Consider the following 12834-nt stretch of genomic DNA (forward strand, 5'->3'; position numbering starts at 1 on the left):
CTATGGTGCTTTTAGTGTCTCCACATACCGCAGCACGCGACATGGCTTTGCAGACGATAAGTACAACCGTTTCAGAGAGAAGAGCGGCCAATGTGACGATCTGGCTTTAAGTCGATTCGATAACAAATGACGAAAACGGACGGATGTCTAAGGTTTTTACTACATATGAACACTTTTCACATTCTCCCATGCAACTCGGCTGCTAGTCCTCCTTTTATGCAGAATCTTAAAGTCCTAGCTCATGTCCAAGGCACAAAAGCCAGCTAAAAAGTCAATAATCAATACCTAAAACTTGAATTGTACTACTTCTTCCTGGCTATTACATCAACTTAGAAGCTTCATCTGTGTTCTACTATGGTGCTTTTAGTTTCTCCGCATACCGGTGCACGCGACATAGTTTTACAGACGATAAGTACAACCGTTTCAGAGAGAAGAGCGGCCAATGTGACGATCTGGCTTTAAGTCGATTCGATAACAAATGACGAAAACGGACGGATTTCTCAGGTTCTTACTACATATGAACACTTTTCACATTATCCCGTGCTACTCGGCTGCTAGTCCTCCTTTCATGCAGAATCTTAAGGTCCTAGCTCATCTCCAAGGCATCAAAGCTAGCTAAAAAGTCAATAATCGATACCTAAAACTTGAATTGTACTACTTCTTACTGGCTATTACATCAACTTAGAAGCTTCATCTGTGTTCTACTATGGTGCTTTTAGTGTCTCCGCATACCGCAGCACGCGACATTGCTTTGTAGACGATAAGTACAACCGTTTCAGAGAGAAGAGCGGCCAATGTGACGATCTGGCTTTAAGTCGATTCGATAACAAATGACGAAAACGGACGAATTTCTCAGGTTTTTACTACATATGAACACTTTTCACATTCTCCCGTGCAACTCGGCTGCTAGTCCTCCTTTCATGCTGAATCTTAAGGTCCTAGCACATGTCCAAGGCACCAAAGCTAGCTAAAAAGTCAATAATCGATACCTAAAACTTGAATTGTACTACTTCTTACTGGCTATTACATCAACTTAGAAGCTTCATCTGTGTTCTACTATGGTGCTTTTCCTGTTTCCGCCCTTGGCAACACGCGACATAGCTTTGCAGTCGATAAGTACAACCGTTTCCGAGAGCAGAGCGGCCAATGTGACGATCTGGCTTTAAGTCGATTCGATAACAAATGACGAAAACGGACGGATTTCTCGGGTTTTTACTTCATATGAACACTTTTTATATTCTCCCCTGCAACTCGGCTGCTAGTCCTCCTTTTATGCAGAATCTTAAGGTCCTAGCACATGTCCAAGGCACCAAAGCCAGCTAAAAAGTCAATAATCGATACCTAAAACTTGAATTGTACTACTTCTTACTGGCTATTACATCAACTTAGAAGCTTCATCTGTGTTTTACTATGCTGCTTGTAGTGTCTCAGCATACCGCAGCATCCGACATAGCTTTGCAGACGATAAGTACAAGCGTTTCAGAGAGAAGAGCGGCCAATAAGACGATGTGGCTTTAAGTCGATTCGATAACAAATGATGAAAACGGACGAATTTCCCAGGTTTTTACTACATATGAACACTTTTCACATTCTCCCGTGCTACTCGGCTGCTAGTCCTCCTTTCATGCAGAATCTTAAGGTCCTAGCTCATCTCCAAGGCATCAAAGCTAGCTAAAAAGTCAATAATCGATACCTAAAACTTGAATTGTACTACTTCTTACTGGCTATTACATCAACTTAGAAGCTTCATCTGTGTTCTACTATGGTGCTTTTAGTGTCTCCGCATACCGCAGCACGCGACATTGCTTTGTAGACGATAAGTACAACCGTTTCAGAGAGAAGAGCGGCCAATGTGACGATCTGGCTTTAAGTCGATTCGATAACAAATGACGAAAACGGACGAATTTCTCAGGTTTTTACTACATATGAACACTTTTCACATTCTCCCGTGCTACTCGGCTGCTAGTCCTCCTTTCATGCAGAATCTTAAGGTCCTAGCTCATGTCCAAGGCACCAAAGCTAGCTAAAAAGTCAATAATCGATACCTAAAACTTGAATTGTACTACTTCTTACTGGCTATAACATCAACTTAGAAGCTTCATCTGTGTTCTACTATGGTGCTTTTCCTGTATCCGCCCTTGGCAATACGCGACATAGCTTTGCAGACGATAAGTACAACCGTTTCCGAGAGCAGAGCGGCCAATGTGACGATCTGGCTTTAAGTCGATTCGATAACAAATGACGAAAACGGACGGATTTCTCGGGTTTTTACTTCATATGAACACTTTTTACATTCTCCCCTGCAACTCGGCTGCTAGTCCTCCTTTCATGCAGAATCTTAAGGTCCTAGCTCATGTCCAAGGCACAAAAGCCAGCTAAAAAGTCAATAATCGATACATAAAACTTGAATTGTACTACTTCTTACTGGCTATTACATCAACTTAGAAGCTTCATCTGTGTTCTACTATGGTGATTTTAGTGTTTCCGCATACCGCAGCACGCGACATAGCTTTGCAGACGATAAGTACCAGCGTTTCAGAGAGAAGAGCGGCCAATGTGACGATCTGGCTTTAAGTCGATTCGATAAGAAATGACGAAAACGGATGGATTTCTAAGGTTTTTAATACATATGAACACTTTTCACATTCTCCCGTGCAACTCGGCTGCTAGTCCTCCTTTCATGCAGAATCTTAAGGTACTAGCTCATGTCCAAGGCACCAAAGCCAGCTAAAAAGTCAATAATCGATACGTAAAACTTGAATTGTACTACTTCTTACTATTTATTACATCAACTTAGAAGCTTCATCTGTGTTCCACTATGGTGCTTTTAGTGTCTCCGCATACCGCAGCACGCGACATAGCTTTGCAGACGATAAGTACAACCGTTTCAGAGAGAAGAGCGGCCAATGTGACGATCTGGCTTTAAGTCGATTCGATAACAAATGACGAAAACGGACGGATGTCTCAGGTTTTTAATACATATGAACACTTTTCACATTCTCCCGTGCAACTGGGCTGCTAGTCCTCCTTTTATGCAGAATCTTAAAGTCCTAGCTCATGTCCAAGGCACCAAAGCCAGCTAAAAAGTCAATAATCGATACCTAAATCTCTAATTGGTCTACTTCTTACTGGCTATTACATCAACTTAGAAGCTTCATCTGTGTTCTACTATGGTGCTTTTCTGTTTCCGCCTACGGCAACACGCGACATAGCTTAGCAGACGATAAGTACAACCGTTTCTGAGAGCAGAGCGACCAATGTGACGATCTGGCTTTAAGTCGATTCGATAACAAATGACGAAAACGGACGGATTACTCAGGTCTTTACTTCATATGACCACTTTTTACATTCTCCCCTGCAACTCGGCTGCTAGTCCTCCTTTCATGCAGAATCTTAAGGTCCTAGCTCATGTCCAAGGCACCAAAGCTAGCTAAAAAGTCAATAATCGATACCTAAAACTTGAATTGTACTACTTCTTACTGGCTATTACATCAACATAGAAGCCTCATCTGTGTTCTACTATGCTGCTTGTAGTGTCTCAGCATACCGCAGCATGCGACATAGCTTTGCAGACGATAAGTACAAGCGTTCCAGAGAGAAGAGCGGCCAATGTGACGATCTGGCTTTAAGTCGATTCGATAACAAATGACGAAAACGGACGAATTTCTCAGGTTTTTACTACATATGATCACTTTTCACATTCTCCCGTGCTACTCGGCTGCTAGTCCTCCTTTCATGCAGAATCTTAAGGTCCTAGCTCATGTCCAAGGCACCAAAGCTAGCTAAAAAGTCAATAATCGATACCTAAAACTTGAATTGTACTACTTCTTACTGGCTATTACATCAACTTAGAAGCTTCATCTGTGTTCTACTATGCTGCTTGTAGTGTCTCAGCATACCGCAGCATGCGACATAGCTTTGCAGACGATAAGTACAAGCGTTTCAGAGAGAAGAGCGGCCAATAAGACGATGTGGCTTTAAGTCGATTCGATAACAAATGATGAAAACGGACGAATTTCCCAGGTTTTTACTACATATGAACACTTTTCACATTCTCCCGTGCTACTCGGCTGCTAGTCCTCCTTTCATGCAGAATCTTAAGGTCCTAGCTCATGTCCAAGGCACCAAAGCTAGCTAAAAAGTCAATAATCGATACCTAAAACTTGAATTGTACTACTTCTTACTGGCTATTACATCAACTTAGTAGCTCCATCTGTGTTCTACTATGGTGATTTTAGTGTCTCCGCATTCCGCAGCACGCGACATAGCTTTGTAGACGATAAGTACAACCGTTTCAGAGAGAAGAGCGGCCAATGTGACGATCTGGCTTTAAGTCGATTCGATAACAAATGACGAAAACGGACGAATTTCTCAGGTTTTTACTACATATGAACACTTTTCACATTCTCCCGTGCTACTCGGCTGCTAGTCCTCCTTTCATGCAGAATCTTAAGGTCCTAGCTCATGTCCAAGGCACCAAAGCCAGCTAAAAAGTCAATAATCGATACCTAAAACTTGAATTGGACTACTTCTTACTCGCTATTACGTCAACTTAGAAGCTTCATCTGTGTTCTACTATGGTGCTTTTCCTGTTTCCGCCTACGGCAACACGCGACATAGCTTTGCAGACGATAAGTACAACAGTTTCCGAGAGCAGAGCGGCCAATGTGACGATCTGTCTTTAAGTCGACTCGATAACAAATGACGAAAACGGACGGATTTCTCAGGTTTTTACTTCATATGAACACTTTTTACTTTCTCCCCTGCAACTCGGCTGCTAGTCCTCCTTTCATGCAGAATCTTAAGGTCCTAGCTCATGTTCAAGGCACCAAAGCCAGCTACAAAGTCAATAATCGATACCTAAAACTTGAATTGTACTACTTCTTACTGGCTATTACATCAACTTAGAAGCTTCATCTGTGTTCTACTATGGTGATTTTAGTGTTTCCGCATACCGCAGCACGCGACATAGCTTTGCAGACGATAAGTACAAGCGTTTCAGAGAGAAGAGCGGCCAATGTGACGATCTGGCTTTAAGTCGATTCGATAAGAAATGACGAAAACGGATGTATTTCTAAGGTTTTTACTACATATGAACACTTTTCACATTCTCCCGTGCAACTCGGCTGCTAGTCCTCCTTTCATGCAGAATCTTAAGGTACTAGCTCATGTCCAAGGCACCAAAGCCAGCTATAAAGTCAATAATCGATACGTAAAACTTGAATTGTACTACTTCTTACTATTTATTACATCAACTTAGAAGCTTCATCTGTGTTCCACTATGGTGCTTTTAGTGTCTCCGCATACCGCAGCACGCGACATAGCTTTGCAGACGATAAGTACAACCGTTTCAGAGAGAAGAGCGGCCAATGTGACGATCTGGCTTTAAGTCGATTCGATAACAAATGACGAAAACGGACGGATGTCTCAGGTTTTTAATACATATGAACACTTTTCACATTCGCCCGTGCAACTGGGCTGCTAGTCCTCCTTTTATGCAGAATCTTAAAGTCCTAGCTCATGTCCAAGGCACTAAAGCCAGCTAAAAAGTCAATAATCGATACCTAAATCTCTAATTGGTCTACTTCTTACTGGCTATTACATCAACTTAGAAGCTTCATTTGTGTTCTACTATGGTGCTTTTCTGTTTCCGCCTACGGCAACACGCGACATAGCTTTGCAGACGATAAGTACAACCGTTTCTGAGAGCAGAGCGACCAATGTGACGATCTGGCTTTAAGTCGATTCGATAACAAATGACGAAAACGGACGGATTACTCAGGTTTTTACTTCATATGAACACTTTTTACATTCTCCCCTGCAACTCGGCTGCTAGTCCTCCTTTCATGCAGAATCTTAAGGTCCTAGCTCATGTCCAAGGAACCAAAGCTAGCTATAAAGTCAATAATCGATACCTAAAACTTGAATTGTACTACTTCTTACTGGCTATTACATCAACCTAGAAGCCTCATCTGTGTTCTACTATGCTGCTTGTAGTGCCTCAGCATACCGCAGCATGCGACATAGCTTTGCAGACGATAAGTACAAGCGTTTCAGAGAGAAGAGCGGCCAATGTGACGATCTGGCTTTAAGTCGATTCGATAACAAATGACGAAAACGGACGAATTTCTCAGGTTTTTACTACATATGAACACTTTTCACATTCTCCCGTGCTACTCGGCTGCTAGTCCTCCTTTCATGCTGAATCTTAAGGTCCTAGCTCATGTCCAAGGCACCAAAGCTAGCTAAAAAGTCAATAATCGATACCTAAAACTTGAATTGTACTACTTCTTACTGGCTATTACATCAACTTAGGAGCTTCATCTGTGTTCCACTATGCTGCTTGTAGTGTCTCAGCATACCGCAGCATGCGACATAGCTTTGCAGACGATAAGTACAAGCGTTTCAGAGAGAAGAGCGGCCAATGTGACGATCTGGCTTTAAGTCGATTCGATAACAAATGACGAAAACGGACGAATTTCCCAGGTTTTTACAACATATGAACACTTTTCACATTCTCCCGTGCTACTCGGCTGCTAGTCCTCCTTTCATGCAGAATCTTAAGGTCCTAGCTCATGTCCAAGGCACCAAAGCTAGCTAAAAAGTCAATAATCGATACCTAAAACTTGTATTGTACTACTTCTTACTGGCTATTACATCAACTTAGTAGCTCTTTCTGTGTTCTACTATGGTGATTTTCGTGTCTCCGCATACCGCAGCACGCGACATAGCTTTGTAGACGATAAGTACAACCGTTTCAGAGAGAAGAGCGGCCAATGTGACGATCTGGCTTTAAGTCGATTCGATAACAAATGACGAAAACGGACGAATTTCTCAGGTTTTTTCTACATATGAACACTTTTCACATTCTCCCGTGCTACTCGGCTGCTAGTCCTCCTTTCATGCAGAATCTTAAGGTCCTAGCTCATGTCCAAGGCACCAAAGCCAGCTAAAAAGTCAATAGTCGATACCTAAAACTTGAATTGTACTACTTCTTACTGGCTATTACATCAACTTAGAAGCTTCATCTGTGTTCTACTATGGTGCTTTTCCTGTTTCCGCCCTTGGCAACACGCGACATAGCTTTGCAGACGATAAGTACAACCGTTTCCGAGAGCAGAGCGGCCAATGTGACGATCTGGTTTTAAGTCGATTCGATAACAAATGACGAAAACGGACGGATTTCTCGGGTTTTTACTTCATATGAACACTTTTTACATTCTCCCCTGCAACTCGGCTGCTACTCCTCCTTTCATGCAGAATCTTAAGGTCCTAGCTCATGTCCAAGGCACCAAAGCCAGCTAAAAAGTCAATAATCGATACCTAAAACTTGAATTGTACTACTTCTTACTGGCTATTACATCAACTTAGAAGCTTCATCTGTGTTTTACTATGCTGCTTGTAGTGTCTCAGCATACCGCAGCATCCGACATACCTTTGCAGACGATAAGTACAAGCGTTTCAGAGAGAAGAGCGGCCAATGTGACGATCTGGCTTTAAGTCGATTCGATAACAAATGACGAAAACGGACGGATTTCTCAGGTTTTTACTACATATGATCACTTTTCACATTCTCCCGTGCTACTCGGCTGCTAGTCCTCCTTTCATGCAGAATCTTAAGGTCCTAGCTCATGTCCAAGGCACCAAAGCTAGCTAAAAAGTCAATAATCGATACCTAAAACTTGAATTGTACTACTTCTTACTGGCTATTACATCAACTTAGAAGCTTCATCTGTGTTCTACTATGCTGCTTGTAGTGTCTCAGCATACCGCAGCATGCGACATAGCTTTGCAGACGATAAGTACAAGCGTTTCAGAGAGAAGAGCGGCCAATGTGACGATCTGGCTTTAAGTCGATTCGATAAGAAATGACGAAAACGGATGGATTTCTAAGGTTTTTACTACATATGAACACTTTTCACATTCTCCCGTGCAACTAGGCTGCTAGTCCTCCTTTCATGCAGAATCTTAAGGTACTAGCTCATGTCCAAGGCACCAAAGCCAGCTAAAAAGTCAATAATTGATACGTAAAACTTGAATTGTACTACTTCTTACTATTTATTACATCAACTTAGAAGCTTCATCTGTGTTCCACTATGGTGCTTTTAGTGTCTCCGCATACCGCAGCACGCGACATAGCTTTGCAGACGATAAGTACAACCGTTTCAGAGAGAAGAGCGGCCAGTGTGACGATCTGGCTTTAAGTCGATTCGATAACAAATGACGAAAACGGACGGATGTCTCAGGTTTTTAATACATATGAACACTTTTCACATTCTCCCGTGCAACTGGGCAGCTAGTCCTCCTTTTATGCAGAATCTTAAAGTCCTAGCTCATGTCCAAGGCACCAAAGCCAGCTAAAAAGTCAATAATCGATACATAAATCTCTAATTGGTCTACTTCTTACTGGCTATTACATCAACTTAGAAGCTTCATCTGTGTTCTACTATGGTGCTTTTCTGTTTCCGCCTACGGCAACACGCGACATAGCTTTGCAGACGATAAGTACAACCGTTTCTGAGAGCAGAGCGACCAATGTGACGATCTGGCTTTAAGTCGATTCGATAACAAATGACGAAAACGGACGGATTTCTCAGGTTCTTACTACATATGAACACTTTTCACATTATCCCGTGCTACTCGGCTGCTAGTCCTCCTTTCATGCAGAATCTTAAGGTCCTAGCTCATGTCCAAGGCATCAAAGCTAGCTAAAAAGTCAATAATCGATACCTAAAACTTGAATTGTACTACTTCTTACTGGCTATTACATCAACTTAGAAGCTTCATCTGTGTTCTACTATGGTGCTTTTAGTGTCTCCGCATACCGCAGCACGCGACATTGCTTTGTAGACGATAAGTACAACCGTTTCAGAGAGAAGAGCGGCCAATGTGACGATCTGGCTTTAAGTCGATTCGATAACAAATGACGAAAACGGACGAATTTCTCAGGTTTTTACTACATATGAACACTTTTCACATTCTCCCGTGCTACTCGGCTGCTAGTCCTCCTTTCATGCAGAATCTTAAGGTCCTAGCTCATGTCCAAGGCACCAAAGCCAGCTAAAAAGTCAATAGTCGATACCTAAAACTTGAATTGTACTACTTCTTACTGGCTATTACATCAACTTAGAAGCTTCATCTGTGTTCTACTATGGTGCTTTTCCTGTTTCCGCCCTTGGCAACACGCGACATAGCTTTGCAGACGATAAGTACAACCGTTTCCGAGAGCAGAGCGGCCAATGTGACGATCTGGTTTTAAGTCGAATCGATAACAAATGACGAAAACGGACGGATTTCTCGGGTTTTTACTTCATATGAACACTTTTTACATTCTCCCCTGCAACTCGGCTGCTACTCCTCCTTTCATGCAGAATCGTAAGGTCCTAGCTCATGTCCAAGGCACCAAAGCCAGCTAAAAAGTCAATAATCGATACCTAAAACTTGAATTGTACTACTTCTTACTGGCTATTACATCAACTTAGAAGCTTCATCTGTGTTTTACTATGCTGCTTGTAGTGTCTCAGCATACCGCAGCATCCGACATACCTTTGCAGACGATAAGTACAAGCGTTTCAGAGAGAAGAGCGGCCAATGTGACGATCTGGCTTTAAGTCGATTCGATAACAAATGACGAAAACGGACGAATTTCTCAGGTTTTTACTACATATGATCACTTTTCACATTCTCCCGTGCTACTCGGCTGCTAGTCCTCCTTTCATGCAGAATCTTAAGGTCCTAGCTCATGTCCAAGGCACCAAAGCTAGCTAAAAAGTCAATAATCGATACCTAAAACTTGAATTGTACTACTTCTTACTGGCTATTACATCAACTTAGAAGCTTCATCTGTGTTCTACTATGCTGCTTGTAGTGTCTCAGCATACCGCAGCATGCGACATAGCTTTGCAGACGATAAGTACAAGCGTTTCAGAGAGAAGAGCGGCCAATGTGACGATCTGGCTTTAAGTCGATTCGATAAGAAATGACGAAAACGGATGGATTTCTCAGGTTCTTACTACATATGAACACTTTTCACATTATCCCGTGCTACTCGGCTGCTAGTCCTCCTTTCATGCAGAATCTTAAGGTCCTAGCTCATGTCCAAGGCATCAAAGCCAGCTAAAAAGTCAATAATCGATACCTAAAACTTGAATTGTACTACTTCTTACTGGCTATTACATCAACTTAGAAGCTTCATCTGTGTTCTACTATGGTGCTTTTCCTGTTTCCGCCCTTGGCAACACGCGACATAGCTTTGCAGACGATAAGTACAACCGTTTCCGAGAGCAGAGCGGCCAATGTGACGATCTGGCTTGAAGTCGATTCGATAACAAATGACGAAAACGGACGGATTTCTCGGGTTTTTACTTCATATGAACACTTTTTACATTCTCCCCTGCAACTCGGCTGCTAGTCCTCCTTTCATGCAGAATCTTAAGGTCCTAGCTCATGTCCAAGGCACCAAAGCCAGCTAAAAAGTCAATAATCGATACCTAAAACTTGAATTGTACTACTTCTTACTGGCTATTACATCAACTTAGAAGCTTCATCTGTGTTTTACTATGCTGCTTGTAGTGTCTCAGCATACCGCAGCATCCGACATACCTTTGCAGACGATAAGTACAAGCGTTTCAGAGAGAAGAGCGGCCAATGTGACGATCTGGCTTTAAGTCGATTCGATAACAAATGACGAAAACAGACGAATTTCTCAGGTTTTTACTACATATGATCACTTTTCACATTCTCCCGTGCTACTCGGCTGCTAGTCCTCCTTTCATGCAGAATCTTAATGTCCTAGCTCATGTCCAAGGCACCAAAGCTAGCTAAAAAGTCAATAATCGATACCTAAAACTTGAATTGTACTACTTCTTACTGGCTATTACATCAACTTAGAAGCTTCATCTGTGTTCTACTATGCTGCTTGTAGTGTCTCAGCATACCGCAGCATGCGACATAGCTTTGCAGACGATAAGTACAAGCGTTTCAGAGAGAAGAGCGGCCAATAAGACGATGTGGCTTTAAGTCGATTCGATAACAAATGATGAAAACGGACGAATTTCCCAGGTTTTTACTACATATGAACACTTTTCACATTCTCCCGTGCTACTCGGCTGCTAGTCCTCCTTTCATGCAGAATCTTATGGTCCTAGCTCATGTCCAAGGCACCAAAGCCAGCTAAAAAGTCAATAATCGATACCTAAAACTTGAATTGTACTACTTCTTACTGGCTATTACATCAACTTAGAAGCTTCATCTGTGTTCTACTATGGTGCTTTTCCTGTTTCCGCCTACGGCAACACGCGACATAGCTTTGCAGACGATAAGTACAACCGTTTCCGAGAGCAGAGCGGCCAATGTGACGATCTGTCTTTAAGTCGATTCGATAACAAATGACGAAAACGGACGGATTTCTCAGGTTTTTACTTCATATGAACACTTTTTACTTTCTCCCCTGCAACTCGGCTGCTAGTCCTCCTTTCATGCAGAATCTTAAGGTCCTAGCTCATGTCCAAGGCACCAAAGCCAGCTAAAAAGTAAATAATCGATACCTAAAACTTGAATTGTACTACTTCTTACTGGCTATTACATCAACTTAGAAGCTCCATCGGTGTTCTACTATGGTGATTTTAGTGTCTCCACATACCGCAGCACGCGATATAGCTTTGCAGACGATAACTACAACCGTTTCAGAGAGAAGAGCGGCCAATGTGACGATCTGGCTTTAAGTCGATTCGATAACAAATGACGAAATCGGACGAATTTCCCAGGTCTTTACTACATATGAACACTTTTCACATTCTCCCGTGCTACTCGGCTGCTAGTCCTCCTTTCATGCAGAATCTCAAGGTCCTAGCTCATGTCCAAGGCACCAATGCTAGCTAAAAAGTCAATACTCGGTACCTAAAACTTGAATTTTACTACTTCTTACTGGCTATTACATCAACTTAGAAGCTCCATCGGTGTTCTACTATGGTGATTTTAGTGTCTCCACATACCGCAGCACGCGACATAGCTTTGCAGACGATAAGTACAACCGTTTCAGAGAGAAGAGCATCCAATGTAACGATCTGGCTTTAAGTCGATTCGATAACAAATGACGAAAACGGACGGATTTCTAAGGTTTTTACTACATATGAACACTTTTCACATTCTCCCGTGCAACTCGGCTGCTAGTCCTCCTTTCATGCAGAATCTTAAGGTCCTAACTCATGTCCAAGGCACCAAAGCCAACTAAAAAGTCAATAATCGATACCTAAAACTTGAATTGTACTACTTCTTCCTGGCTATTACATCAACTTAAAGCTTCATCTGTGTTCTACTACGGTGCTTTTAGTTTCTCCGCATACCGCAGCACGCGACATAGTTTTAAAGACGATAAGTACAACCGTTTCAGAGAAAAGAGCGGCCAATGTGACGATCTGGCTTTAAGTCGATTCGATAACAAATGACGAAAACGGACGGATTTCTCAGGTTTTTACTACATATGAACACTTTTCACATTCTCCCGTGCAACTCGGCTGATAGTCCTCCTTCATGCAAAATCTTAATTTCCTAGCTCGTGTCCAAGGCACCAAAGAAGGGTAAAAGTCATTACCCGATACCTAAAACTTTAATTGTACTACTTCTTACTGGCTATTACATCAACTTAGAAGCTACATCTGTGTTCTACTATGGTGCTTTTATTGTGTCCGCATACCGCAGCACGCGACATAGCTTTGCAGACGATAAGTACAACCGTTTCAGAGGGAAGAGCGGCCAATGTGACGATCTGGCTTTAAGTCGATTCGATAACAAATGACGAAAACGGACGGATTTCTCAGGTTTTTACTTCATATG

The sequence above is a fragment of the Schistocerca gregaria genome, unplaced genomic scaffold (assembly GCF_023897955.1).
Source record: "Schistocerca gregaria isolate iqSchGreg1 unplaced genomic scaffold, iqSchGreg1.2 ptg000047l, whole genome shotgun sequence".
NCBI classification, from domain to species: Eukaryota; Metazoa; Arthropoda; class Insecta; order Orthoptera; family Acrididae; genus Schistocerca; species Schistocerca gregaria.